At 37.3% G+C, this 17,814-nt stretch overlaps 1 protein-coding gene across 4 annotated transcripts in view; it reads left to right on the top strand.

Annotated features, from left to right (window-relative positions):
* Nucleotides 1-17,814, top strand: part of ATL2 (atlastin GTPase 2) — a 62,259-nt gene that overhangs the window by 1,883 nt on the left and 42,562 nt on the right. The window lies entirely within an intron of this gene.

Raw genomic sequence — 17,814 nt, 5'->3', positions numbered from 1 at the left:
TGAACATTCTGCTACTCACAGGTTTTTGTGTGTTCCCCCCCCCCACTCTTGGAGGTATCTCTTCCCTTGATAACCATACCTATCAAATGACTGCCTGAAACCTTTTCATTTGCTCTGTAGTCACTCAATACGACATTAAAATCCAAATAAAACTTCTTAAGATTTGTGTTTAAAGTCAGAGCCAACAGGCTGTGAGAGAGTAGGGACTCGGCTATTTTTGACAGTGTATAAGGAACTCTCTGTCTCCCTCTGCTTTCTGGATAAGTAAACTTGAATTGAGTTGGGGTGAGTCAGGTGCCACTCTAGTAGTTTAGTCTAAGGAAGGTGCTTTGTGTCTCTTAAGAGAAATCCTTATGCTCTTTAGGAATGTAGGATCTTTGTAAAGCTCTTACCTACTCTTGTATTTTAATGGCTTTGTAGGATGATTAAATCTCTTGGAAATTATTTGGGGAAGAAAGAGCTGTCTTACATACAGCAAAGAGGTATTTATTACAGGGAAAATAAACCGTGAGTTAAAATGAGATTCTGGCTTTAAGTTGGGCGCACCTATTTTGGGATTCGATTTTAGTTTGCCAGTGTGTTTTAACTTTAGGGTAAAGTTTTTAAATATTCACAGATGAAAGTAACTTTCTTGAAATTGTTAGACCTTTTCCAAAATTGTGCTTTTTCCATCTGTCTGATATTAAGCAGTTGTTAAAGAGTACCTGGAAGACTGTCACCTCGTTCCATGCTGTAGTTCAAGGCATATTTTTACAATTTCGAGACTCTTTAGCAAGATGCGTTTTTTTTTTTTTGTGGTTTCCATCACTTCTTTTATTGATACTCATTAGAGAATAAAATTGTATTGGTTTTTTTGATGCATGACAACACACTCTGTTGGTAGTGGTTGCACAAGGTTGATCATGAGCTATACTAAATACTGCAACCTCCGAATTCCTGATTTTTACACTGGTATTTCCTTTGTGGTGATGGGTGGCTCCTCTCTGAATACATAAAGTGGTCCGTTCAGTTCGTGGTTGCATTTTAAAAATCTGTTTATGCTCAATTGGAAGACCTATTTGACGCACAATTGTAAGCAGAGCCTCTTGGCAGGCTCTCAAGGTTAAGAGACAAATGTAAGGAATGGGATTGGAAGTTAAAACTTTTTTGTAATGGTGATTTACTGCTTTACAGAGGGAGGTTTTTTTTCTGGGGTGGCTGCAGGGAAGTAGCCTTTTTTTTTTTTTTTTAAGTGTAATGGTATTCTGATTGACCATTTTAGTGTTTTAAAATCCAGGTGTGTTATTAAGGACGATAGATGTGAATGTTGAGTCACTGAACTTAATCCCCCAATGAATTCATTACTCATGTAAGTTTCTTCCTCTCCTTTACTGTTCCTGACCTGGGAAACAGAGACAGAAGAGAAATTAAATTTCCTTACTACCTACAGCTCGTTGACAAGTCCTTGAAACAGGCGGAGTGACATTCCTCTAGGGACTCAACTGCCTCAATGTTAATACTTTGCTAAGGGCAAAAGGCAGTCTTAGCCTGACCCTCAGGATCCTGTAAGTCTACTTTAACATGTAAAAATTCTTTTAGAAATTTCCTTTATCTCTAAACCCCCAAGATACTTGTTGGCAATCATCCCCCAAGCATATGGACCACCGATATACATCTGAAGGTCTCATGACTCCGGTTATTAGACAGTAATAAATGATCTTTTCCTAACAATAGCTCGCCCCCTCAAGGTCCTGGAAACCTTGCTTCCAAAATTCCTTAGAGACTTATGCTATCTCTAACCCTTCCCAACTTGAAAGTATGTAATGGGCTGCTCCTCGTGACCCCAGTGCAGCTCTTTCTGCCCATGGGTCCTGACCCTGTGCTTTAATAAACCATGGGTCCTGTCCCTGTGATTTAATAAAATCACCTTTTTGCACCAAAGATGTCTCAAGAATTCTTTCTTGGCCATATGGCTTCGAACCCTAACATTCTTTCCTTCACTCACCACCACTCAAGAATGGTTGAGTGCTTTCTCTATAGCTTTAAAAATGAATAGCCAAAAAACCCCCCATTATCCTGAAAATAATGATGGCAATAGCATAATCCTTGATATTTTATAAAGCGCTTTAAACATCTTGCCTTTTTTTTTTTTTTGCCCCCCTTAAAAATCTTCCTTTGAGGGAGTCCCATTGGAGGGAGTGATTTTAACTTGTCTACAGTCAAAGAAACTACTCAGAGGCAGTCTTAGTGCTGTGGACTTGGAGGAGAGTAGGAGCCTTTCTTCATTGAAAATTATCAAATACACAATTAGAAATGTCTCGGTAAAACTGTTGAAGGAATGATGTCTGAAGTCATACTAATGAGAAATTGGTGCGGTTAATAAGTAAAGATAGAGCAAGTCACTAAGTGGAGTGGGAAATTTTCAAGTAAGAAGGGAGAAGGTAGATGTAGAAAGAAGTAGAATTCATGAAGTAGAACAATTTTGCTTGTTAAGGACATTAAGAAGTATGAAATAAGTGTAAAGCCAAGATAACTATTTTACAAATGATTTTTCAAGTTATTGGTAATCATATCTCTGTGTGTTTAGGTGTACACATATTTGCTAAACTTAGGTAGATTTTTATAAAATGTGTACTTAAGTAACCACCCTCTCTATCTACTGTGGGACAGATAGCTGTAGGTAGTTGGTTTTATGGGCAGATGGTAATCTATTAGAAGCAACTGTTAAGTCATGAAAGACTAACATATATGTACTTTGTTTTCCCAAGGAGGTAGTATGCACTTTTGACTGATTTGGGGTTTAGTTTTCCGGCCAGTACAAATAGAATTTAGGGGATTCCTTGGTAATGTACCAGCTTAATGAAAATTATTCATACAAATTATATTTCTATGACTAGAGTCAAAATAACCGGTAACTAATAACTTGTGAGCTATGTAATTTATGAAGGATGCATATCAAGGGTCTATAGTACATTTCCTCCTTTTATTGCGTAATGCTCTGATTGTGGGGGCAATGTTTTTTTAATTATATAGAAGTAAGTTAATGCAGTGGGAAAGAATAAGGAAAGGAATCAAAAGCTGACTTAACTCTCTGAGCCTTGAAACCCTTCACACACAGCAGTGATAGTAATCGCATAATAGGACTGTTGTGGGAAACAACAGTGGCAGTGATAGGTACAAATGTTTTATAAATTGTAAAGCTGCCTGTGTAAGAGACTGTAATGCTTATGTAAGAATGTGCCTATTTGGCTACTTATGCTGTTATATATACATGTGTATATTTGCAATCAGTTTCTTCTAATTTTTTTTTCCTGCAGTGTGGACAAAGGTTTAGTTTGGGCAGAGGTGGTAGGTAAATTTTTAACTTTACCTGTAAAATGCTGATAATGTGTTCATGATTAGGGATATTGCAAGTACTAAATGTGAAAAAAGTGCTTAACCCAGTGGCAGACATTCTGTTGATGGTAGTATTGCTATAATGTGTAGTTATTTTGAACAAAAAGTTTTAAGTTTCAAAATACACGACTTGAAAAACCTTTGTTCAGTTTTTATAAGATAAAAATATACATTCATACTTTTCACCAGCTTCATTTTAATAAACTTGCGCTTTAGAGAATCAATCATAGCAAAATAATCTTCTGAAATTGTTTATTTTCAGTATGAAAATATGAAGTAATTTCTTAAGGTCATGGCAGTTTTCAAGTAGAGTGCATTTACTTTTCAGATAGTAAATGTGCAGAATCTAACTAGGGTCTGTTTTGTGCAAAAATGCCTAAAGAATGATTGACTTGAAAGTACACAAATTGTGTATCCCATTAAAAGCTTTTCCCCCCACAAATTGTGAATCCCATTAAAAGCTTTTTTCCCCCTACATGTAATCATTTAGAGTCATGAATAGTGATTAGGATATATTTTAACTTTTGAATTCTATAAACTTATTATGATCTTCAGAATGGAATTAGAATGGAGGCTTGGATTATAATACTAGCTCTGTAATAACATTTTTTCCTTCCTGGTAGGTAATATCTGCCTTAGCAAACTTAAAGGTTTTTGTTTTTTTCTTTTTTTTGATTATTAAATAGATAATCTTTGAAGGCACTTTAGAAATCTTAAAGCCTTCTATAACGAAACTTTTTTTTTTTTTTTTTTTAAAGATTTTATTTATTTGACAGACAGGGACCCACAGCTAGAGAGGGAACACAAGCAGGGGGAGTGGGAGAGGGAGAAGCAGGCTACCTGCTGAGCAGAGAGCCCGATGCGGGGCTAGATCCCAGGACCCTGGGATCATGACCTGAGCCGAAGGCAGACGCTTAACGACTGAGCCACCCAGGCGCCCCACGAAACTCTTTTAAAAGGGGGATGGAATTGGCATGCTAAATGAGCTCATTTCATATTTGAATGAATGGGTTTATGAGATATTAAAACTTGGATTAAGTTTACTTTTATCAGAAAGGGGGGGTGAGTTGTTTTTGAAGTAAATTGTAGAGAAACTGACACGAATACCCTTGTTAGATTTTTTTGAACGTAAGTTATTAATCACATCTTCAGAAATTGCTCTTTTCATCAGCACTTTAATTTTTTTTTTTAAAGATTTATTTATTTGACACAGAAAGAGAGAGACACAGCAAGAGAGGGAACACAAGCAGGGGGAGCGGGAGAGGGAGAAGCAGGCTCCTGGCTGAGCAGGGAGCCCGATGTGGGGCTCCCAGGACCCTGGGATCATGACCTGAGCCCAAGGCAGATACTTAACGACTGAGCCACCCAGGCGCCCCAGCACTTTAATTTTAAAATAGATACTACAATATGATCTTGTGGAGTTTTTGTTTAGAGTTGAGAGGCTTTTTATTGCAGGAGAATGGCAGTGGCCTTGGGTATTGTTTCGCAAATTCTGAAGTGTAGGGTAGAAGTTCTCGGAAAGGTTGAACAATGTTGTTGATGCCAAAAGTCTTACAATTAGATATTAAGATAGAAATTTACTGCCTTTAAATTACAGCTAAACTTGTGATTGATTAGAGCTTGTGATCATGGCTCTTAATCTAATATAAGTCATGGGTAATTTATACCTTGTAAAAGTTTTAATTTTTCTTTTTTAAATTTCAAAAGCAGTAAATCTTTGTAGATACTTTGGAAAATACAAATAAAAAAGAAGAAAGTAAAAATCATATCAACTAGTGGTAAGCACTGTTAGCATTCTGGTATACGTCTTTTAGTATATACCCTTTTTTAATGCATAATTTAATTTTTTCTAAATTGGGATCTTACTGTAATTTTGTAACTTACTTTTTCTTTTTTTTTTTTTAAAGATTTTTTATTTATTTATCTGAGAGAGAGAATGGGAGACAGAGAGCATGAGAGGGGGAGGATCAGAGGGAGAAGCAGACTCCCTGCCGAGCAGGGAGCCCGATGCAGGACTAGATCCCGGGACTCCAGGATCATGACCTGAGCCGAAGGCAGTTGCTTAACCAACTGAGCCACCCAGGCGCCCCTGTAACTTACTTTTTCATTCATATTGTATTTCCCTGTGTGATTAAATAATGTCTACAACATGATTTTTAAAGTGGCATTGTAGTACTAAACTAATCCTCCTTCTAGATATGGGGTTATTTCTTGTGAATAATGCTGGCTAAACATGTTTGTAGATAAATCTTGACCTTTAGGATAAGGTCTTAAAAGTATATTTCTGGGTTGAACCACCTATACTTTTCAATATTGAAGACACATCAGCAAATCCATTCAGAAAGTTCTGATTTATTCTGTGTTCGTTTGGGTTAGGTTTGTACTTGTTTGCAAATACTTTTGTTCACAAGTGGGTGGTGTTATTTAAAAACGAATGCCAACACATAGGTAAAGGATCTTACTGTTGTATTTCTTTCATTACAGTTGATGTTTAAATTTTAATATGGTAACTGAATGTGAATTCTTTTTATTAATTGCATTTTCATATTCTTGGACCATTTCTCTGTTTTTCTTACTGCTTTGTAAAAGTCCTTTTGTTCATAAGAAATTCTTTTTCATATTTGCTTTTTAATTTTGTGGGATTTTGGGGGGAATATTGTGTTTTCGGGAAAAAAAACCATTTAAAATGGTTGCGTATGAGTGTTTTTCTTAAATTGGTAACTTTTCAACTTATTGGTGCTGGTCTCTTTTGAATTTTTAGGTATGGTGCCATAGGGTTTTGTTTTGTTTTTAACTGTTTTGAATTCTTCCTGAAAAATTTTTTATTCCTCACTCTTTAATGGCAGAGTATGGGTATCTGCTTTGGTGCCCCATAGTGTGGTAGAAGCTTCTAGCTTAGGCGCTTGGTTCGGATTGTCAACACCACCAAGTTTCCGCTTCCTTAACTAAGAAAAAAACTTACTTTGGAAGTTTAAGATTAAAAGATAATATCTTAAAAGCACTTGGCTTGTATTGAGTGTACAAAGTTATCACCCCTTCAGGGTAAAGAAGTTAGTTTTCTTTGGGAGTAAAGAGGTGGAGGAGGGCAGGCTGATACAAGACCATTTTTAGACAAAGAACTAGCTTTTTCCCCTTGATGTTATCAGTTGACATATTGAGCACCTACCTTAGGAAAGGGCTTCTCAGTTGCTTGTAATGAGTACCTGTGTAGAAAAGTGTAGAACAAATCCCTGTTCTAAACTTTCATGTAGTTGGGAGATCAAATAGACCTTATGCATATTTGTCAGTAAAGTGTATCATTTAAGTTTATAATTTCCAAGTAGGAATTACTTGTGTGCTAGTGTTACTGAGGAAGACTTCATGGAGGAGGGTGGGCTTTGTCAGGCCTTGAAGAATGGGTAGGTCTTAGGAGGCAGAGTGTAGGATATACCACTTGTTTCAAGATAAAAAGGCAGTGTTTGGTAAGGTTTTTTCAAAATAGTTTAAGCACTTGTCTCTCCTTTCTAAGAATTTGTTTAAAAAGTATTTAAAAGCAATTAGATAGAGGTAACTGAAGGATCAAATGGTGGTAGAGCATGTGTAATAAAAAGAGAATATGGGCTGTTTTTGTAGCCAAGTCAAGCAAAGAATTGATTTAAATAACTGGATGATTCCTGGAAAAACTTTCTGAATACCTGTAAATGTGACTTCTTAAAAACTATGGAGATGTGTTCCCTCACTCCTGTTTTTGAGCATCTGCATTTATCTACTGCAAGGAATCCTGATGTGTACTCTTAAAAGTTGCCAAACTAGAGAAAGGATAAAAAGAGAGTATAGTGAGAACCTCTGACTTTTTTATCCCTTTTGTTTTTCAAATTAGTCACATATATCTACTTGGAAGGATGTTTGTCTGTTTTGCACTGTTCCCTTCTTCTTCTTCTTTTTTTTTTTTTTTAAAGATTTTTATTTATTTATTCATGAGAGACAGAGAGAGAGAGAGGCAGAGGGAGAAGCAGGCTCCCAAGGAGCAGAGAGCCCGATGCGGGACTCGATCCCAGGACCCCGGGATCATGACCTGAGCCGAAGGCAGACGCTTAACCATCTGAGCCACCCAGGCGCCCCTGTTCCCTTCTTCTTACAGCTATTCTCTTAGTAGGAATTTTGCCTGTATTGAGCCAAGTTTGGGATTTGAGTGTATACCTCTCTTTGTTTTTTTTTTTTTTTTTTAAGTGTTGCTGTAGAGGCATCTGGGTGGCTCAGTTGGTTAGGCATCTGACTTCAGCTCATGTCATGATATCAGGGTCCTGGGATTGAGCCCCGTGTTGTCAGGCTCCATGCTCAGTGGGGAGTCTGCTTGTCCCTCTCTCCCTGCGGGGGGTGGGGGTGTGCACACGCTCTCAAATTAATAATTTTCTTTCTTTTTTTTTTTTTTTAAGAAATAAAGTGCTGCTATAATGAGCCATCTGAGGTAGAGAGTTGTGGCAAAATGGAATGTAGCAACTTATTTCCAGAGTCTTGGCAGATACCTGAGATTTGTCATAAAAACCTTATTCTAAATTTAAGCTTGGGTCTGTGTGTGTATTAATGACTCCTTTGCTCACTGGTTATCCCAAATTTCAGTAGCTTTTTCTATGGATTTAATATCTTTAACTCACTACTGAGTTAATTTTGGGGCCAAAAGGGAATGATTCAGTGGTTTGCCTGATTCAAGGAAACCTACTCTGGTTTTGATGGATTCCTGATCTCTGTGTTAGAAAGTCTTAGAGTAACTGCCAAAGTTACTTTTGGAAATGGAAATTTAGTGCATTGTTGTTTTATAAAGGCTTATAAGAAAAGTATATGTTCCTTATAGAAATATGGAATGATTTAGTGTTTTCTGTTGCCTAGTTCAGAGAAGGATGTTGAAGAATTGGCTAGCTCTCACATGCAGTGCTTCCCATTTTTACTGTCACCTTCTGACTTTGGGCTTCTCACCTTATGCTTAGGCTCTTCTAGTTACTTAATATCTGATTTCCCTGTTTTTAGATTCTCATTATACTTTTTACTCATCACTTTTGGTTTATCTCTGTAGCACAGCTTTGATCCTGTCACTCCTCTGCCTCAAAATTTTCCTTGGCTCTCAGGATAATGCCCAGTATTCTTAGCCTAAACTTTTAAGGTTAGCCTTAATCTGATTTTCAGGGCTCAGAGATGCAGCCTTCTCCAGGATGTCTTCATTGATAACACTAGCTAAATAATCTAACATAGCGCTTTCTTTACTGTTCTCTTATACTTGTTTGTGTTGAAGCCTTGAGAGTAAGAACCATTATCATCAGCAAATTGTATTTCTCTAGTATCTAGTATAATGCCTTGCTCTCTAATTACTACTAGCTTGAAGTAGGTGGGGTGGGGGCCCTTCCTCAGTTATTCATGACACATTGTATAGGTGTACTGTATGAAACAATGAATTACACATTTATTTACATGTAAATTATATATCCATATCTTATCAAAGATGGGCAAATATAATTTTATTGTATCTCATTTTAAATGCCTGCAATTTAAAATTTGCCCTTCTAGAAAGCTTATGAAGAGAAAAAAGATTGTTTCCCACCTGTTGGGGGATGGTATAAACGCTTTGCTGACTGCATAAATAAATTTTGACAAAGAAATTTTTTGAAAGAGGGAAGAATAGCTGTATGCCAAGATTTGTTATAAAGATGAGAAATAAACCCCTCTTTATTTTTTTAAACAAATTGTGGTTTTGGTACTTTTTTCCAGCTTTCTAGAAATCTTGAGCACGTAACAATTCAGCTCTGAGTTTATTCAGCAAACATGCTCATTTGGCATAGTTGGAAGATGATGGATTTGACTAGGACCTGAGTGTGCATACAGATTTGATTACTTAGGAAATATATGTCCTTGCAAATTGCTTAATCTGAACCTCATTGTCCTCCTTTATATATAAACAGGGAAACTCATAGTTTACCCAACAAAATGATTTTGAGGATTAAAGAGATATATTATGTGGTTATTAACCCAGAATAGACCCTGTTTTTCCCTCTTCTATAGTAGAAGGTACACCTAAAATTATTTCATGCATTAAATTATTTCGAAGAGTGAGAAAGTTATGAATAATGTTTTCACCCCTTCTCCCAGATATCCACTTCTTTCAGTTCTCTGCTCAAATGTTTCCTTATTAGGGAAGCTTTGCCTGATCATTCTTTTATGAAATAACAAGCCCCTGTTTTCATTTCCTTTAACCTGCTTTATTTTTCTTCGTAGTACTTAATACTAGCCTATGTCATATATTTGTTTTCTATTTCCTCATCTTTAGGATGTAATAAACTCCTAAGGGTAGGATTTTTTTTTTTTTAATTTGTTCATTAGTGAATCTTGCAATTCTTAGAACCATGTTGTAGGTGTTCAGTGAATGTTTGCTGAAGGAATAAAGACTTATGCACTCCCACTTCTAGTCCTTTAACCTCCTTGCACAGTAATGACCTTGGTGGTTGTCAGTGGGGTGCTTGTTACAAATGTAGATTCCTGGACTCCACTTCTGATCTGCTGAATCAACTCTGGAGTTGAGGTCCAAGAGTCTGTATCCCAAACAAGCCACCCAGCTGGTTCTTAAGCTTTAGTGTACATGGGACTCACTGTTTTATGGTGTGGTTTTGGCTGATTAAATATTGTCAGTATAGGGCGCCTGGGTGGCTCAGTTGTTAAGTGTCTGCCTTCGGCTCAGGTCATGATCCCAGGGTCCTGGGATCGAGTTCCACATTGGGCTCCCTGCTCGGCAGGAAGCCTGCTTCTCCCTCTCCCACTCCCCCTGCTTGTGTTCCTGTTCTCACTATCTCTCTCTCTGTCAAATAAATAAATAAAATCTTTAAAAAAAATTTTTTTTAAAAATATTGTCAGTATAACTCAGATCCATAATTAAATTACATACGGATTGACTGTGCTATAGCAAACATTTTTTTTTCCCCTGGTGATCTGTCAAGGAAGACTTAGGTATCTGTAGTTTTGATTATTTTGGTTACTCTATTTTTTTTTCCAGAACTCCAGTTTAATCCAGGACTTTAAGGATCTAAAAATCTCAAATATTAGATGTTTATCAGTTCACCTCTCCCAACTAAACAAAATTAAATTCGTTAAGCCCATACATAACTGTACGTGTCATTTTTTACTTATAAGAATAGATGAACTGATATCAGGGATTTAAGTGATAAACATCTTTTCAAAATATGAACTGATTTGTGTCTCCTTTCCCATGGCTATACCACTGGGGAACAGTGATTTTTGTAAGAATTACCCTGTAACATTGAAAGTTTGCTATAGAGGAAACAGCATGGACTTAATATAAAAACCCAGATAGAAATCTTGATGCATATATACTCCATTTTCTTTCTTAAAAAATTTTATTTATTTATTTATTTTTAAAAGATTTTATTTATTTATTTAATTGACAGAGAGAGAGAGAGAGAGAGACAGCATGAGAGGGAACACAAGCAGGGGGAGTGGGAGAGGGAGAAGCAGGCTTCCCACTGAGCAGGGAGCCCGATGTGGGGCTCGATCCCAGGACCCCGGGATCACGACCCGAGCCAAAGGCAGTCGCTTAACCAACTGAGCCACCCAGGTGCCCCTCTTTTTTTTAAAAAAATTTTGTCTGTATTTCTTCACTCTGAAATGGGAATAATTGCTAAGTTTCAGGGTCGTTGAGAGGGTTCCTGTCAGAGTGTCTATCCTAAAGTCAGAGTCATTCAATAAATAGAAGTTACTTTTTCTGTGGAAGTAAATTCTGAAGTAATTTAAAAGTCTTCATTAAAAATGATTGTAACATACTTCAAACTTATAAAAATGATAGAAAAATATTATAGATGTCCAAGTGCCCATTGCCTAGATCTAATGCATAGTATTTGCCCTAATTGTTTTGAATCATTTTTAAAGAGAAACAAAATGTCACTGTACAAGTTGAAGGGTTCTCCCAAAATCTTTTTCTTCTTTTCTTCCCTCCCTACACATACCACACACACACACACACACACACTTATCTTGAAGTTGGCATTCATGTTTCCTGGTTTTTTGATAGTCTTATAAAATATGTATCCTTTTTTTTAAGTAGGCTCCACACCCAGTGTAGAGCCACAACGTGGGGCTTGAACTCACAGCCCTGAGATCAAGACCTGAGCTGAGATCAAGAGTTGGATGCTTAACCAACTGAGCCATCCAGGCGCCCCCTTATATGTATTTTTAAAATAAATGACATACAGTATTGTGCTGTATTTAAAATTTTTTTTTTTTTAAGATTTTATTTATTTATTTGAGAGAGAATGAGAGCGAGCACATGAGAGGGGGGAGGGTCAGAGGGAGAAGCAGACTCCCTGCCGAGCAGGGAGCCCGATGCGGGACTCGATCCAGGGACTCCAGGATCATGACCTGAGCCGAAGGCAGTCGCTTAACCAACTGAGCCACCCAGGCGCCCTGTATTTAAAAAATTTTTAGTAAGTTGCCCAGAGCATGTACTTGTGATTTGATTTGTTTTTTTCATTCGACATTGGTTTTGAAGTTTATCCATGTATACACACTTATATCTTACTCCTTAATTTTGGCTTTCTATTTCTTTTTATTTATTTATTTTTTAAGATTTTTTATTTATTTAACAGAGAGAGACACAGCAAGAGAGGGAACACAGACGGGGAGTGGGAGAGGGAGAAGCAGGCTTCCCGTGGAGCAGGGAGCCTGATGAGGGGCTCGATCCCAGGACCCTGGGATCATGACTTGAGCCAAAGGCAGACGTTTAATGACTGAGCCACTCAGGCGCCCCTTGGCTTTCTATTTCATGGTTTATTTATCCATGAATATTTAGATTGTTCCGTGTTTTTTTTTTTTTTTTTGGCAGTTTCAAATAGTACTTCAGTGGACAAGGAACGTTTTTTTTCCCCCTGTGCGTAAGTGTAAGAATTCTTGTGCATATAAATAACTTCCCTAAAAATTTTTTCAGTATTGCGTACTCTGATTCTTCAAAAACTGGGACTGCAGAACAAAAGTATATCTTCCCCACCCCCCCTCAAAAAAAGTACTTAAGAGCAGATGCAAGACCCCTGGGGTAACTTGGGTGAGATTTTCCACAAGACTTAACTTTAGAAGAAAATCGAGAAAAACCTTTGTTGCTGATTCACTCAGTAGAATTTTTCTGAATTTCCGTGTTGTTGCTTAGAGTCCCCTGAGCCATTATTCTAGCATCTCTTAACTAGCTAACAAAATTGACTTCATAAACTGTATCCTCATTTAAGCTAATTTAAATTAACTTTAGTTGAAAATTTTTTCCCTCAGAGTACACTTATATTTAAGTGTATGCTTTAAGAACTGCTTAATATTTGGTGATAAGCTTTGGGAAAAATACCTTGTGTTTATACAGTTGTAATCTATTTTACATTTGTTTAATCTATTAAGTTAAATTCATAACATTTTTATGCCTCAGTGTTCTTTAAATGGGAACAGCAAAAATTCTGTGACATCAGTGCTGGTTACTATGGAAACAGTAGTTTTCAAGTGGAAAATAATATGTGAATGTTCTAAGAAAACAACTTTTGTGTATCTCTTGATTTGACAGTAATGAAGGAAGGAGATGAATTAATTAGATACTCTTTAAAAGCATTTTTTAGCAAAATGATTAGCAAAGGGGGCAAAGCTAATGTACGAAAGTACCTGATATCTGACATTGTTAATAGGTCTTCTGGAATCTTTGAAGTTTTTATTTTTGCAGTTTGCATTGTAGTTTCCGTTTTATGTGAGAGAATTTTAACCTTATGAGTTCTTAATAACACTGTTTTATAGGAGCAAATAGTTAAAAATTTTCTTGAAGTCCCTGATTCTGCTTCTCTTTTTCAAAAAAACCATATTATGGAAGTCCAAGTTTGTGTCTGTCAATATTCTTCTGGGCTGCATCTGTCTGGGGGGAGGGGGGAGGGAAGCCCAGCACTGTTAGAAAGCTCACTCAGGTGGCCGATGATGACTGCAGACCAATAGACCAATGATTTTCAACTCCATCTATATATCATGTTAACATATTAAAACATTTTCTACACTTATATTTTTAAAGTAGGGATGTCTATGTTCACTGCCTTTTTTCACTTTTTCCAGAATCCTCAGTGGCTAGGCTGGAGTGGTTAGTTATATCAGAGTATTAGCAGTCTCTTAGGAAGAATACAGGATTATAGTTTAGCTTGAAAACTTTTTTCCTTCTGTAAAAACTTTACATCAGAAGAAACTACAAAATAAAATTAGTTTACGTACTAAACACCTGTAAAATATGGTGATCCTTGGTTCTCCATTAGGTTCTGAGACTAACAGTGTTGGAATCATTTTGGAGTTAGAAATGTGCAGTTTCAGGCTTCCCTCCAGATTTATTGAATCAGAATATGCATTTTTACAAGATCCCCAGATGATTCATATGTATTTTAAAAGTTTGAGAAGCACTGCTGTAGAGGAAAAACAGGAAATTAATAAGAACACCTAGCCCAGTTCTCCCTGCAAACAGAAGTCTAGTCCTTTGTTTTCCTTTTCTGTACAATTAGTGAATTTATCTGCCTAATCTCTAAAGCCCCAGTGAGTGATATATTAGATATAATTTTAAGTATTGAGACTAATTTTTAAGCGTATATCCTAGAACTTGAATGTCCTCATGTGTCTTGACATATGTATTATAGGAAGCATATGCATAATCTGTTGATGCTTAAACAGATAGGGAATTTATAGGAATAATAATTAAAAAAAGCCCTTGCTTCTCAATATAAAAAGCTATTTTGAGTTGAAAATAAGTATTAGTAACTTCCTAATACTTTTTATTTTCTAAGCAAATATTTTGGCATGATGAGTTAGTGGATTCACAAGAATTCATTCACAAAGGAGTACTTTGTCACCATTGGAGACACTCAAAATTGTATTTTCCAGTTCCTGAATTCAGGTCAAGGGAAAACATTTTAAATTGAATTTGAGCAGTGTCAGAATTGATGGACAGCTCTAGTTTTTCATCACATTGGAGTATAACCTTCATGGGCAGTACTCCTTGAAGTAGACGATACTAATTAGAATAATTTTGTTCTGCAAAATGACTAATAAATTGGTTGTATTGCTTTATTCTCTCATTTATTAAATGGAAGTGCTAAGGGGTGGGGGGGATGGCACCTGGGTGGCTCAGTCAGTTAAGCATCTGCCTTGGGCTCAGGTCATGTTCTCAGGGTTGCCTCTCCCTCTCCCCTGCCCCTCCCCCAACTCGGGCTCTCTCATGAATGAATAAAATCTTTAAAAAAAAAAGTGCTAAGGGGAATAGGTTGTGTTGATTTTTTTCAGAATCTGCCTTACTGAAATAACTTACATAAAATTCACTGATTTTTGAGTACAATTTGATAAGTTTTGATGAATTTGATGAGTTTTATAGCCACCACCACCACCACCACCACCACCACCACCACAACCATAATACAGAATATTTCCATCATCTCAAAAAGCTTCTTATATCCCTTTATAATTGTCTTGGCTTGGACTGCTATAACAAATTACCATAGACTGGATGGCTTAAACAGACGTGTATTTTTCAGTTATGGAGACTGGGAAGGTGACAGCAGATTTGGTTTCAGTCCTCTTTCTAGTTTGCAGATGGCTGTCTTGCTGTGTCCTCACGGGGCGGAGAAAGAGATCATCTCTCTGAAGTCCCTTACTAATTCATGAGGGCTCTATCCCCATGACCTTATATTATCACCCCGCAGGCCCTACCTCCAAATACCATCACATCGGGGATTAGGGCTTCAATATACGAATTTGGGGACACATACACATTTGAGTTTGTAGCAGTAGTCAATTCTCTTCCCCTACCTTCAGCTCCTGGGAGCCAATGATCTGCTTTCTGTTACTGTAGTTTTACTTCTTCTAAAATTTCATATACGTGGACTCGGACACTATAGCATTTTGTGTGTGGCTCCTCTCACTTAGTATATAGCTTTTTAGATTTATCTTTGTTAGTGTGTATTTCAGTAATTCATTTCATGTCCAAGTAATAGTTCATTGTATGGATTTAACACAATTTATGCATTTTCCAGTAAATGGACATTTGGATTTTTTCCAATTTATGTCCATTATGAATAAAACTGCTATGAATATTCATTTTCAAGTCTTTTGTTGTCATATATTTTTTAAGATTTATTTATTTGACAGAGCGCGAGAACAGGAACACAAGCAGGGGGAAGTGGGAGAGGGAGAAGAAGGCTTCACGCTGAGCAGGGAGCCCGATGCGGGACTGGATCCCAGGACCCTGGGATCATGACCTGAACCGAAGGCAGACGCCCAACGACTGAGCCACCCAGGTGCCCTTGTTGTCATATGTTTTAATTTATCTTTTAAGTACCTGGGTGTGTGATTGCAGGTTGTATGGTAAATATATGTTTAAGTGGGGCTCCTGTCAGGCTCAGTCGGTAGATCATGTGACTCTAGATCTTAGGGTAGTTAGTTCAAGCCCCACGTTGGGCGGAGATTATTTAAAATATGTTTAACTTTCTATAAGGTAAATTATAATTTATCTATACCAAAAAGTTTTTCAAAGTGGTTGTATCATTTTGTACTCTTAACAAATATATGTGCAAGCCAGTTGCTCCCCACCACCTATTTTGTCAGTCTTGTAAATTTTAGCTATTAGAGTGTGTAGTGGTATCTGATTGTGGTATTAATTTTTATTTCTCTAACATCTAATGGTGTTGAGTATATTTCCATGTGCTTAATGACCATTCATATATCTTCTTTGAAGTGTTTATTAAAATCTTTTGCCCATTTTAAGATGGAATTGTTCTAGGGGGCACCTGGATGGCTCAGCCCGTTAAGTATCTGACTTTGGCTCAGGTCATGATCCTAGGGTCCTGGGATCCAGGCCCTGTGTCAGGGTGCTTTCTCAGAGTTTGCTTGTCCCTCTCCCCCCCCACCCCCCGCTCTCTCAAACAGTCTTTTAAAAAAATGGAATTGTTCTTACCGAACAGTTGTAAGAATTTTTTATGTATTCCGAATACTGGATTTTGATTAAGGATTTTTATGTCTGTTCGCGAGGGCTGTTGGTAGTTTTTTCTTACAATGTTTTCGTCTAGTTTTGGTATTAGGATAATACTGGCTTCATAAAATGAGTTGGGAAATGTTCCTTTTCTTTTTTTCTGTAAGAGTATTTGTAGAATTGGTATAATTTCTTCTTTAAATGTTTTTTTGTTTGTTTGTTTTTTTGTTTTTTCTTTTTTTCCCTTCCTTAAGTGTTTGGTAGAATTCACCAGTGTAGCCATCTAGTCCTAAAATTGTCTTCTGTTTTAATGGATTTGATTTTAAACCTCATTTTTTTTCAGTTTTGCCTAGTAAAGAGTACCTACTTTTTAGTTAGCCAACGGATAATGAGTTTCTTAGGGTTTTTGCTTTCAGATTTTCGGAGGCAAGGATTGATGTGTTCAGATGAACTGTTTTTATGGGGAGGTAGGTTGAGGGGAATGGTAGGATAGACATAGAATTTTACAATTGCTTGACATTGTGTATTTTGAAAACTTTTTTTTTTTTAATCCTCCATGCCACTCCTTTGTCTCTCCCAATCACTAAAGGACTGTGAAAGTAGAAGGTTGAGAAAGCTGTGTTATAGAATCTTTGAGACTTTTCTTTTACTTCTAATAGCACTAACCAGTATCTCTGTCTTTTGTATTTGGAGCTGTTTCATCTCCTAATAAAACCTTTATTAGCCTCACTACTGTTTTTTTTTTTAAAGATTTTATTTATTTATTTGACAGAGAGAGACACAGCAAGAGAGGGAACACAAGCAGGGGGAGTGGGAGAGGGAGAAGCAGGCTTTCCACTGAGCAGAGAGCCCGACGTGGGGCTCAATCCCAGGACTCTGGGATCATGACCTGAGCTGAAGGCAGATGCTTAATGACTGAGCCACCCAGGTGCCCCACTACTATTTTTTTTTTTTTTAAAGATTTATTTACTTGAGAGAGAAAAGAGTGCTCACAAATGGGGGGAGGGGCAGAGGGAGAGAGGGAGAGAGAGAATCTCAAGCAGACTCCTCGCTGAACTTGGAGCTCTATACAGGCCTCAATCTCATGGCCCTGAGATCATGACCTGAGCCAAAGTCAAGAGTTGGACGCTTAACCAACTGAGCCACCCAGGCACCCCTAGCCTTACTACTTTTTAAAAGAAACTTTCAGGGCGCCTGGGTGGCTCAGTTGGTTAAGCAGTTGCCTTCGGCTCAGGTCATGATCCTGGAATCCCAGGATCTCGGGGATTCATCATCGGGCTCCTTGCTCAGCAGGGAGTCTGCTTCTCCCTCTGACCCTCCCCCCTCTCATGCTCTCTCTCTCTCTCTCTCTCTCATTCTCTCTCAAATAAATAAATAAAATCTTAAAAAAAAAAGAAACTTTCTATTATGGAAATTTTCAAATATGTAGGGAAGTGAAGGACATAACG

The sequence above is a fragment of the Mirounga angustirostris genome, unplaced genomic scaffold (assembly GCF_029215605.1).
Source record: "Mirounga angustirostris isolate CCGP_5_RB_7025 unplaced genomic scaffold, mMirAng1.0.hap1 SCAF_10, whole genome shotgun sequence".
NCBI lineage: Eukaryota > Metazoa > Chordata > Mammalia > Carnivora > Phocidae > Mirounga > Mirounga angustirostris.
This window is presented reverse-complemented; position numbering and strand designations above follow the sequence as displayed.